The sequence below is a fragment of the Panthera leo genome, chromosome E3 (genome assembly GCF_018350215.1).
Source record: "Panthera leo isolate Ple1 chromosome E3, P.leo_Ple1_pat1.1, whole genome shotgun sequence".
Lineage (NCBI taxonomy): Eukaryota > Metazoa > Chordata > Mammalia > Carnivora > Felidae > Panthera > Panthera leo.
Window position 1 is genome coordinate 41,510,367 of NC_056694.1, and position 11,679 is coordinate 41,522,045.

An 11,679-nucleotide genomic window follows, 5' to 3' on the forward strand; every position below is an offset into this window, starting at 1 on the left:
TGGGCCCTCAACTTAGCCCTTCGAGGAGTCCACTGCACTGCTGTGGGTTCAACTCCTGGAGCCTCCTGGACCTAATTCTAAATCTAACCCTACCCCTTACCGGGATCCTCCACTGAAACCTAAGCCAGCCTGGAACAGTACTCCTACACTTGAGCCGCACTATCTTATGGGACCTCACGTCAGCCCACGAGGGAGATCACGAAACTGGAGTCCCTTTGGCCATGGCGAAGTCCCTGGCCCAAACCTTAACCCTAGCTAAGGCTCTCTCCCTATGGGGCGCGAATACCAACATCTGAGAACAACACGCACCTTAGGTCCAGAAGCGTTGCAGGGTCACTCTGCTTGGAACCTGGAAGTTCACCATGTCGTTTCACAGGCCCGGCTGCAGCTGCTCCAGAGAATTCCTGAGTCCTTCCCGACCTGTGGTCCATAGAATTTGTGGCCTTTGAATCCAAATTCTATTCTGACCGGCACCCTCCTTTGTGCCCTCCACTCAGCCCTTCGGGGATACAACTGCAGTGCTCTGGCTTCAGCACTTGGAGCCTCCTGGGTCCTTACCCTAACCGTAAATCTAACCACAATGGTCAGTGGAAACCTAACCCTTTCTGAGAGATTATCCTACACTTGACCCTCCCCGTCGCTTGGGCCCTCACTTCAACTCTTGAGGGATATAACGAGTTTGGATTTGCTTTCCCCCTGGGACGACCCTGGACTGAACTTCAAACCTAGCTAATACTCTCTCCCAATGGGGATCCAATACCAGAATCTGACAACACCACGTGCCTTGTCTCAGAAGAGATGAGGGATCATTGGACTAGATCCTGGTACATTAGCATGTTGTTTCCAAGGCCTGGCTGCAGCTGCCTGAGAGTTTTCCTGATGCCTACCCAACTAGTGGCCCATACAGCTGACTGGTCTTGGAAACCAAAGACTAATATTGACCAGCACCCTCCATTTTGCTTTCAACTCAGGTCTTTGGGGAGACAACTGCACTGCTGTGGTTTTAGCCCCTTGAGTCTCCTGGGAAATAAACCTAACCCTAACTCTAAGCTTATTCCTCAACCAAACCCTATTGTATAAACGAAGGTCATGAGACTGGAGTTGCTTCAGCCTTGGTGAAGTGCCTGGATCGAATCCTTAACAATGTTAAGGCTCTCTCCCAATCGGGACCCAATTCCAATGTCTGACAACAGCAAGTACATGGGTTCGAGTATCAGTACAGAAATACTCGGCATGGAAGGTGGAACATCACCATGTCATTTCCAAAGTGTACCTGCAGCTGCACGAGATGATACCTGAGGCCTCCCTGAAGGGTTGACCATATTTTGTCTGGTCTTGGAACCCACGCCTATTCCTAACTCGCACCCTCCCTGTGTACTCCACTCAGCCCTTCGGGCAGAAAATTGCTCTCCTGTGGGGTCAGTGCCTGGAGCCTCCTCGGACATAACCCTAACCCTAACCTTAACCCTTACCATAAACCTCAACCTACACCTAACCCTATCTGTCACAGTAACTCTACAGCAGACCCGCATATGCCCTCACTTCAGCCCTCCATGTAATTCACGACACATGTCATTTCAGCCATGGTGATGTCCCAGGTCGAAATCTAACCCTAGCTACAGCTGTCTCCCCATGGGAACCCAATTTCACAGTCTGACGACAGCACACACACGGGTTCCTAAATCGGTGCAGAAATACTCAGCATGGAACCTGAAATATCACCATGCCATTTCCAAACCACGACTGCATCTACAAGAAAGTATTTCTGAGGCCTACTCGAAAGGTGTCCCTTAGAGTTGGCTGGTCTTGGTACTCAAAGATTAATCCTGACTGGACCCTCCATTGTGTACTCCACTCAGCCCTTCAGGGACGCAAGTGCACTGTTGGGGTTTCAGTGCCTGAAACCTTCTGGGGCCTAACCCCAATCCCAACCCTTACCCTAACCATAACCATCAACCTACCCCTAAACCTATCTCATTAAAAAGAACAACAACAGAATCACAGCGTCCCAATGATAAAGAGAGAGAAAAGGGGTAGAAGTGTTAAGTTAGCAAATCATAGCAGATAATTTTTCTTACCTGGGAAAAGGCACAGACATTAAAATCCAGGAAGCACAGAAGTCTCTCATTAGATTCAAGAAAAACCCACAAGTAAAAGAAATATTACATTCCAAGTCAGAAAATACTCAGGCAAGGAAAGAATCATGAAAGCAGCAAGGGAAAAAAGTCCTCAACAAACAATGGAAGACAGATCAGATTAGCAGCACACCTATTAACAGAGACTTGGCAGGGCAGAAAAGAGTGGCAAGGTATACTCAGTGTGCTGAATCAGAAAACTATGCAGCTAAGAATTCCTTATCCAGCAAATCTGTCATTCAATATAGAAGGACAGATTAAAAGTTTCCCAGAAAAACAAAACTTAAAGGAGTTCGCGACCACTAAACAAGTCCTCAAGGAATTTTCAGGGGGACTCTCTGAGGAATAAAAGATGTAAAAAAGAAAAAAAAACATAAAAAGTACCAAATACTGGATAGCACAAAAAACACCACCACAAAATCCAACTCTACAAGACACATAATGACAAAAATCTCATATCTTTGAGTACTCACTCTAAACGTCAGTGGAATAAATGCTCCAATCAAAAGACATAGGGTAACAGAGTGGGGAAAAAAAGAAGATCCATCTATATGCTGTTTACAAGATACCCACATGAGACCTAAAGACACCTTCAGATTGAAAGTAAGGGTATGGAGAACTATCTATCATGCTAATGGTAGCCAAAGAAAGCCAGAGCAACCATACTCATATGAGACAATCTAGACTTTAAAAAAAAGACTGATACAAGAGATGAAGAAGGATGTTGCATCATAATTGAGGGGGCCTATCCACCAACAAGACTTAACAATTGTAAACATTTATGATCCCAATGTGAGAGCACCCAAAAATATAAATCAATTAATCACAAATATAAAGAAGATCATTGATGGTAAAACCATAATAGTATGGGACTTCAACACCCCATTATAACAACAGAAAGATCATTTAAACAGAAAATCAACAGACAATGGATTTGAGTGAGACACTGGACCAGATGGACTTAACAGATATTCAGAACATTTCTTCCTAAAGCAGCAGAATATACATTCTTCTCCAGGGCACATGGAACGTCTGCAGAATAGATATCATACTGGAAACAAATCAGCCCTCAAGAAGTTCAAAAAGTTCGAGATCATGCCATGTGTATTATCAGACCACAATGCTATGAAACTCAAAATCAACCACAAGAAAAAATTTGGAAAGAAAACAAATACTTGGAGACTAAAGAACATACTACTAAAGAATGAATGGTGGAATGCAAGCTGGTGCAGCCACTCTGTAAAAACAGTATGGAGGTTCCTCAAAAAACTAAAAACAGAACTACTCTATGACCCAACAATTGCACTGTTAGGCATTTATCCAAGGGATACAGGTGTGGTGATTCGAAGGGACACATGCACCACCCCCATGAGTATAGCAGCACTATCAAAAGTAGCTAAAGTATGGAAAGAGCCTAAATGTCCATCAATGGATAAATGGATAAAGAAGAAGTGGTACATATATACAAAGGTGTGTTACTCGGCAATCAAAAAGACTGAAATCTTGCCATTTGCAACTATATGGATCGAACTGTAGTGTATTATGTTAAGTGTAATTAGTCAGTCAGAGAAAGACAGAAACCATATGTCTTCACTCACATGAGGACTTTAAGAGACAAAACATATAAACGTAAGGGAAGGGAAACAAAAATAAAATAAAAACAGTGAGGGGTCAAAACAGAATTAACTCATAACTATGTAGAACAGACAGAGGGTTACTGTACGGGATGTGGGAGGGGGTTGGGCTCAATGGGTAAGGGGCATTAAGGAATCTACTCATGAAATCATTGTTGCAGTATATGCTAACTAATTTGGATGTAAAATTTAAAAAATAAAAAATAAAATTAAAAAAAAAGGAATGAATGGGTGAACCAAGAAGTTAAAGAGAAAATTTAAAAGTACATGGAAGCCAATGAAACGGATAACACCACACCCCAAAACCTCTGGGATTCAGCAAAGGTAGTCATAAGAGGAAGTTTATAGCAATCCAGGCCTTCGAAAAGAAGTAAGAAGGTCTCAGATACACAACCTAACCTTATACCTTAAAGAGCTGGAAAAAGAACAACAACAACAACAACAACAAAAAACCCAAAAACCAGCAGAAGGCAAGAAATGATAAAGATTACATCAAAAATCACTGCTATCAAAACTGAAAACAAAACAAAAACACACACAGAAAAAACAACAACATATAACCCCACACAAAACAAACTAACAAACAAACAGTAGAACAGATCAATGAAACCAGAAGCTGTTTCTTTGAAATAATTAATAAAATTGATAAACTCCTAGCCAGTTGGATCAAAAAGAAAAAGGAAAGGACCCAAATAAATAAAATCAAGAATGAAAGAGGAGAGATCACAACCAACACAGCAGAAATACGAACAATGATAAGAGAATATTATCAGCAAATATATGCCAATAAAATCAGCAATCTGGAAGAAACGGACAAGTTTCTACAAATATATAAACTACCAAAACTGAAAAAGGAAGAAATAGAAAACTTGAACAGACCCATAACCAGCAAAGACATTGAATTAGTAATCAAACATATCCCAAAAAACAAGAGCCCAGGTCCAGATGGCTTTCCAGGGGTATTCTACCAAACATTTAAGGAAGAGTTAACACCTATGCTCTTGAAGCTGTCCCCAAAAAAGAAATGGAAGGAAAACTTCCCAACATTTTCTCTGAACCTAGTATTACCTTGATTCCAAAACCAGAAAAGGACCCACTAAAAAAGAGAAGTATAGACAAATTTTCATGATGAACATGGACGCAAAAATCTCCCACAAGATATGAACCAACCAGATCCTACAATACATTTAAACGTTATTCACCAAGACCAAAAGGGATTCATACCTGGAATTTAAAGCTGGTTCAATATCTGCAAAACAATGTGACTTATCACATCAATAAAGGAAAGGACAAGAACCACATGATCCTCTCAATAGATGCAGAGAAATCATTTGACAAAATACAGCATCCTTTCTTTATAAAAAGCCTCAAGAAAGTAGGGATAGAAGGATCATACCTCGAGATCATAAAAGGCATATGTGAAAGACCCGACTCTAAGATCATCCTCAATGGAGCAAAACTGAGAGCTTCCCTACTAAGGTCAGGAACAAGACAAGGATGTCCACTCTCATCACTGGTATTCAACATAATATGGGAAGTCTTAGCCTCAGCAATCAGACAACACAAAGAAATAAAAGGCATCCAAATGGTTCAGGAGGGTGTCGATCTTTCACTCTTCGTAGATGGCATGAAATTCTATGTGGAAATATAAAATAGTGCACCAAAAAACTGCTAGAAATAATACATGAATTCAGCAAAGTGGCAGGATATAACATCAATGCACAGAAATCAGTTGCATTCCTATGCACTAACAATGAAGCAACAGAAAGAGAAAACAGAGAATCTATCCCATTAACAATTGCACCAAAAACCATAAAATACCTAGGAATATATCTCACCAAAGAGGTGAAAAATCTATACACTGAAAACTACAGAAAGCTTATGAAAGAAACTGCCAATGACAAACACACAAAAAGGAAAAATATTGCATGCTCCTGGATAGGAAGAACAATTATTGTTAAAATGTCAATAGTACCCAGAACAATGTATATATTCAACACAATACCTATCAAAATAACACCAGCATTCTTCACAGAGCTACAACAAAGAATCCTACAATATGTATGGAACCAGAAAAGACCCTGAATAGCCAAAGCTATCTTGAAAAGGAAAACCAAAGTAGGAGGCATCAGAATCCTGGACTTCAAGCTGTATTACAAAGTTGTAATCACCAAGACAGTATGGTCCTGGCACAAGAACAGACACTCAGATCAATGGAAGAGAATATGAACACAGAAATGGACCCACAGACGTGTGGCCAACTAATCTTTGACAAGGAAGGAAAGAATATCCACTGGAATAAAGACAGTTTCCTCAGCAAGAGTGCTGAGAAAACTGGACAGCGACATGAGAAGAATGAGTATGGACCACTTTCTCACACTCAAAATGGATGAAAGATACTCAAATGGATGAAAGACCTAAATGTAACATAGGAAACCGTCAAAACCCTTGAGGAGAAAGCTGACAGAAACCTCTTTGATGTTTGCTTCCACAACTTCTTAGTCAACAAGTCTCTGGAGGCAAGTGAAACAAAAGCAAAAATGAACTATTAGGTCCTCATTAAAATAAAACGCTTCTGAACAGAGAAGGAAGCAATCGGCATAACTAAAAGGCAACTAACAGAAAGGGAGAAAATATTTGCAAACGACATATGAGATAAAGGATTAGTATTCAAAATCTATAAAGAACATATCGAACTCAACACCCAAAAAACAAGTAATCCAGTGAAGAAATGGGCAAAGACATGAGAAAACACTTCTCCAAGGATGACATCCAGATGGCCAAATGAGACATGAAAAAATGCTCAACATCACTCATTATCAGGGAAATACAAATCAAAACCACAATGAGATCACACCTCACTCCTGTGAGAATGGCTAACATTAACAACTCAGGCAACAACAGATGTTGGCGGGGGAGCAGTGAAAGAGGAACTCTTGCACTGCTGGCGGGAATGCAAAATGGTGAAGCCACTCTGGAAAACAGTAGGTAGGTTCCTCACAAAATGAAAAAGAGGACTACCCTAACCCAGCAGTAGCACTACTAGGTATTGATCCAAGAGATGCATATATGCTATTTCGAAGGGACAAGTGAACCCCAAAGTTTATAGCAGCACTATCAACAACAGCTAAAGTATGGAAAAAGCCCAAATGTCCATTGATGGATGAATGGATAAAAAGATGTGGTATATATATGTATGTATATATACATACACAATGGAGTATTAGCAACCCAAAGAATAATTGTACAACTCGCATGAAGGCAAATATACTTTTTAAAACAAAGCTCATTCTGAAATAGACAATCTATGCAGAAAAATCCTAAGTTCTATTTCCAACAACCAGCTGCACCCAAAGAAAGAACAATACTCTCTTAAATATAAATAACTGACTTTCAAAGTCTACCACGGTTTTCACCAATACAGCTCAGTCATGTTACCAAGAACACATGGTAAACTCTTACAACAAAGGCAATGACCTTTTCCTCTATATTGTAGGAAAAAATAACAGCTATTATCTTGACATTATGAATTCATTGTATAATTCAGACCTGTTACAAAGGAAACAAACTCAGTATTCTTGCTGGCTAAATTTTGCAAAGGGCCGAATGCATTTATATAATCAATAAGGATAACAGATATTGCAGCAGTAAAAAATAAAAGGATGTGATATTGTAATTCAACCTGAGGGTATAATTACTCAGATACTAAACTTAATCCCATTTCCTGGAATGTGACAGCAGCTTTACATGTACCGTTGCTTATAATATACCAGGCTGAAGTATGGCCTTTCCCCGTTCATCTTGGGGACAGTGTGGTAGATGAAAGAAAGTGGGCTTTGGAGCCCATGAGAACATAGTTATCCAAAGGACATCACTTACCAGTACTGTGATCTCAGAAACATGACGTACTCTTTCTTGAGCTTCAGATTGTGGATTTTCAAAATGAAAATAATCATACTTACCTCACCTAGATGTTGTGATGCCCATGCTAAGGATGTAATTCCAGTGCCAGCCAGGAACTTGGAGTATAGAGGTAGAGGGAAGATGCAAGCCTATACAAATAAATAAACAGAGTTATAACTTAGGCTAAGGGCAAACTGGGATTAGCACTGTGTGAGCAAATAATGGGAAAAAGGGCATAGAGAAAAAAAAAACATGTAGGTAGTGACTAGGTACAACAGACAGAAAACTGTTATGGAATGCTTTTGCCCCCTAAGTCCATATATTGAAGTCCTAACTACCCATGGGACTGTACTTGGATACCATATCTTGAAAGGTAAAGTGGAGGTCAAATGAGCTCAATTGCTGGGAGGGACCCTAATCTGATAACTGGTGTCCTATAGGAAGAGAGTGGGCACCTACACACATAGAAGGAAGACCACGTGAAGACAGTGGGAAGGAGGTCGTCCACCAGTCATGAACACAGGACACCCACCCTGGCCACACCTTGATCTAAAGTGTGAGAAAATTGGGGGCACCTGGGTCGCTCAGTCGGTTAAGCATCCGACTTTGGCTCATGATCTCGCGGTTCATGAGTTCAAACCCCGTGTCGGGCTCTGTGATGACAGCTCAGAGCCTGGAGCCTGTTTCAGATTCTGTGTCTCCATCTCTCTCTCTGACCCTCCCCCATTCATGCTCTGTCTCAAAAATAAATAAACGTTAAGAAAAATAAAGTGTGAAAAAATAAATAAATCAATTTCTGTTGCTTAAGCCACCCAGTGTGGTACTTTGTGATCGTGGACCCAGCAAAGTAATATGAAATCCCAATATTACTTGCTCAGCAAATGGTGTTTGAGCCTTTGAAGGAGTTAGACACTGATCTAGGGCCCTACGGAAACAGCCCTAAACAAGCTAGTTTGGTCTTTGCACCCCATGGAGCCGACATTCTGGCAGGGACTGCAGTAGGCGACATCCAGCAAGCAAGAAAGAAAAACAGATGGTGCCAAGGGCCGGGAAGAAAAGAAAGCTAGGAAGGGATACTGGGTGTTCAGGTTGGAGAAGGAGCAGCTTTCGGTTTTAGATAGAGAGCTAGCAGAGACTCCACTGTGCAGGTGATGTCAGAGCAAAGATATGACAGAAATGATGGAGTATGCCATGTTGGTCTGTGGGAGAACATTCCTGACAGAGAGAGGAAAAGTGAGTGCAAAGACCTGAAGCAGGAATATGTGCCTGACATGCTCAGGGGGCAGGGAGGGGGCAGGTGTGGCCGCAGCCTAGTAAACAAGGGGAGGGGAATAGGAGAAGCCTTCAGGGAGGAAGCAGAGTCTGGGGAGGGTAGCACCTTTGTGGTATACATTGGAGTCAGTAGTCTGGAGACATGAAGAGCTGGGGGCAGGGCATAAAGACTTGGAGGCCCCAGCTGCTGGTAGATAGAAGCCTGAGGCTGGCTGCAATGACACCAGAGTAAGGGTGGACTGAAAGCAGATGGGGGAGGGTGTGGGAAAAAGATGAGTACCAACCAACACAGACACTGGTGAGCAGCGGCCCGGATGGTGGGAGGAGGACGGAAGTAATTTTTAAAGAAAGGGAGTAATCAAGTGAGTCTGTAAAATGGTGCCACGTCATCCACATACTGGGGGTTGAGACTTCACTGTGAGCTTTAGCGATGTATGTCATTCATTAAAGAGATGAGAACTAGGGACGAGTGGGAGAGGAAGCCCATTCAGACTCAGCTGACAGAGACAAGGGAAGGTCTGCAGGCACAGGCACGTGCAATGCTAGGCATAGGAAGACCAAACAGGTGGTGCTGGATGGGAAGTGATTGCTCCCCATGGGCTGGGAGAAATAGCTGGAGGTGCACAGGATGGCCGGGTCCTGAGAAAACTCGTGGTGTGCAGAAGAGAGAGAAGCGGTATGGGAAGCATGTTAGCAAGACATGGATTCCTCCCTTAGGAATACGACCCAAATGTGTCAACGGGACACCAGCCAGAGCCATGGGGATAGATGTAGCAAGGTGGGCGGCTGTGAGGTTGTTGGGAATGTGTGTGATTGGGAAACACGATAAAGATGCCCTACGTTCTCTCTGCCTGTAGAATGGGATCATGGCCAACATTTCAATACTGATGCACACAAGAAACAGAGCATCAAGCCCTCCATAGGGACTCCCAAGTTGTCCTCTTACAGCAGACATTCCCACCTCCTTCCTGCACCCATCAACTGTGATGCCTGGCAATCCCTGATCTGCTAACCATTTTTATGATTTTGTCACATCGAGAGGATTATACAAATTGAATTGAAAAGCATGTGATCTTTTTAGGATTCGCTTTTCCACTTTGGGCATAATTCTCCAGAGATTCGGTCCTGCTGCAGTGTCTGTCAGCAGTGCGTGCCCTGGCACTGCTCACAGGTGTGCGCCCACCACACGGGGATAGCATGGTTTGGCTGTCTCCCTATGGAAGGACACGTTGTACTAGGCTGTTCAATGGCACTCAAAGAAAGCAAGTCCTAATAGCTGGAATCTAACTCCCATCGATGGGATCTAGTTAAGGATCTTGAGTCCTGGGTTGCCTAAGTGAGCCCTAGATGGAATGACGAGCATTCTTAGGCGAAGGGAGACTTGACAAATAGGAGGCACTGTGTCCATGAAAACAGACTGGGGTGATGTGGTCACAAGCCAAGGGAGGTTGGTGGCCACCAGGAGCTACTAGACAGAAGGGGTACACTGTCCCCTGGAACCCTTGAGTCTCCACCGGGAGTAGAGCCCTGGTGACACCTTAGTCTCAGTAAAGGGATTTCGGGTTCCTGGCCTCCAGAACTCTGAGAGAACATGATTTTGTTCTCATAAGCCATCAAGATTGTGGTAAAAGAGCAGGTGTGCGCACAACAGGCCCCCATTCCCATCTCCCTTGGACTTTGGAGTCTTCCTTCCCTGAGAAAGTCGGGGAAGTTCTGGCATTTCAACTTAGTTGACTGCAGGCAGCCATTGAGTCATTATTATGACTATTCCCCGTTCTCCAGGCAACATATTAAATTACATTTCCTGCAGGAAGAACCGTGTATCCATGTCTGGCCTATCTTATGTCACCCTCTTTGGTGTAATACTCTTCAAACCCACTCCCATACTTGTCCCCCATCTACTACCAGTGTGAAATGGTAATATCCTGCAACTCCCCTGCATGGACACCTGATCATGCGTGGACCTGATCCCACACCTCCGTTTGGAGTACACTGGAATCCCTCTATTTTCCAGGAAGTAAACACAGATGGTAGATGTGGAGCGTGAAGATCACTGTTCTCGGTCATGACAGTATTGTCTTAGATGAAGCCATTGAAACCTTTTCTCTAGGGGTCCTGGGGTGGGATAGGACTATTTTCCTCAGACAGGGGAGTTGCTTCTCTTGGCAACAAACACAAGATACTCACCTCATGAAGTCATACATTTTCTGGTGTTTTTCCCTTGCTTTCAACCTCTCCTATTTCCTGCGTATACACCAGACACCCAAAACTGACCCCGGACAGGCTCTGTAACTGCCCCCCATGGCCACAGTGACAACTCCACCCGTGATCCTCCAGTGTGCTGTCCTCCATCACTCCACACCAGCACTAGTGGTAATGTGAGCAAATGTGAAATCACCTCTTACCACCAATGTCCAGTATCCACTTCTGCCATCAAGGAAGCTACTTGTATGTCTTCTACTGGAAGATCAGTCCAGTCCCAGAATTCCAGTTCTAACCGGTTTCCTGTGGCCACTCGTGGTACAAATTACCACTGGTACAGGACTGCAACAGAGGCAGACAGCACATCCAAAAGCAGTGAGTGAAGAGCAGTGCAAAGGTAAGAGAACCTCCAGGAGATGGTGGAGAGGCCAAAGCAGCCATGCTAAGCAAAGACAAGATGTTTCCACCAAGAAGAAACTGCAAAGAAAAGTGGTTCCTGATCCTGTAATATTTATCCGGAGAGGAGAGACTTG

General features: G+C 43.0%; 1 long non-coding RNA gene across 1 annotated transcript in view; it reads right to left on the reverse strand.

Annotated features, from left to right (window-relative positions):
• The window catches only part of LOC122209565, a 31,763-nt gene extending 20,310 nt beyond the window's left edge, over positions 1 to 11,453 (reverse strand). Inside the window, exons 1-2 of the long non-coding RNA XR_006197662.1 lie at positions 11,350 to 11,453; positions 7,732 to 7,821 (exon numbers count right to left, since the gene is read on the reverse strand). This is a non-coding gene — a long non-coding RNA (uncharacterized LOC122209565). The remainder of the gene's footprint in view (positions 1 to 7,731; positions 7,822 to 11,349) is intronic.
• Between the last annotated feature and the right edge of the window lie 226 nt (positions 11,454 to 11,679).